Source organism: Rhagoletis pomonella, unplaced genomic scaffold (assembly GCF_013731165.1).
Source record: "Rhagoletis pomonella isolate Grant_MI unplaced genomic scaffold, Rhpom_1.0 Rhpom_scaffold_00032, whole genome shotgun sequence".
NCBI lineage: Eukaryota > Metazoa > Arthropoda > Insecta > Diptera > Tephritidae > Rhagoletis > Rhagoletis pomonella.
This window is the reverse complement of record NW_023458586.1, coordinates 373,303-374,432: the sequence shown is the minus strand read 5'-3', so window position 1 is coordinate 374,432 and position 1,130 is coordinate 373,303.

Genomic DNA, 1,130 nt, shown 5'->3' with positions numbered 1-1,130 from the left:
ACTATTTCAACCTTTCGTAGCAAAATCCGAATACGCAGAATAGGGGCGTACGTCTTCCCAGCAAGCATTTATAGGCAGAATTTATTCGTACTGGACTCTTATTGCTCTCACATACGGCTCATTATGGATTAATATTTGTAAGTTTTTTGGGGAATATACTAATACCGTTTTTTCAATAAACAATTTGCAAAAGTTTCGGGGTGGCTTTCTTTTACGGCCACCGCCATTCTTCTCCGGCAATTCTACTTAGTAAGGGTTTAGTCCATAAGCGCGGACGAAGACTGCCTCCGCAAAAGTAGCTTTTTTAATAAAAGCCACCGGAGCATGGCGCCTTCACCTTTATGCACTAGAAATGGTATATACCGTGGGCGGCCCCCTCTTCTCCGGCAACACGGAAAGGTTCAAGTCAGTGCCTTCATCTACCCAAAGCAAGCGAAAATTTAGATATTTTTCCCTTTTTTGTAAGGCAGTGAGGAGTTGCATTTTTATAAATGGCGGCTCATGGCCTCTCTAAAATGGGGTACAAGAGGAGCCGTGCCTCCTACCGCTCCGCCCACCACGCACACAACGTAAAGGAAAGTTTCAGTCATACACACAGTGAACCAAAAAAGAAGTTGTACATTTAAGATACTCATCTTCAAAGTTGAATATCTGCCGTTAGTTAAGCTATTTAGGCAAAATAAAAAGTAATTTAAACACAGATACTCCGGTTTCATGCCAACAATAAAAATTTATCTCAAATAACTACGCTTAGCTCTGAAATTTAAACAATGCAAATAATCTCCCTTTTTCGAAACCAAAAAAAAACTTGTACACTAAGTGCAAAATGATTAACTGGTTAAGAAGTTAACTATTTAATACAAGTTAGTATTAAGTTCAGCAAACCTTATCTTCACGGATGAATCCCAATTTAATCTGCTTGGATCTAATGGGCGTGCGTTTTTTTTTGCGTAAAGAAGGTGAGGCATTAAATAAAAATAATTTAAACAAAACGATAAAACATACCGGTGCCAGAATCATGGTATGAAGAACGATGGGCACAAACAGCGTCGGAAATTTAATTTTTGATGAAAGCACCATGAGCAAAGTGAACTACATACTTGAAAATTTGAGAAGAATACTTAGGACAG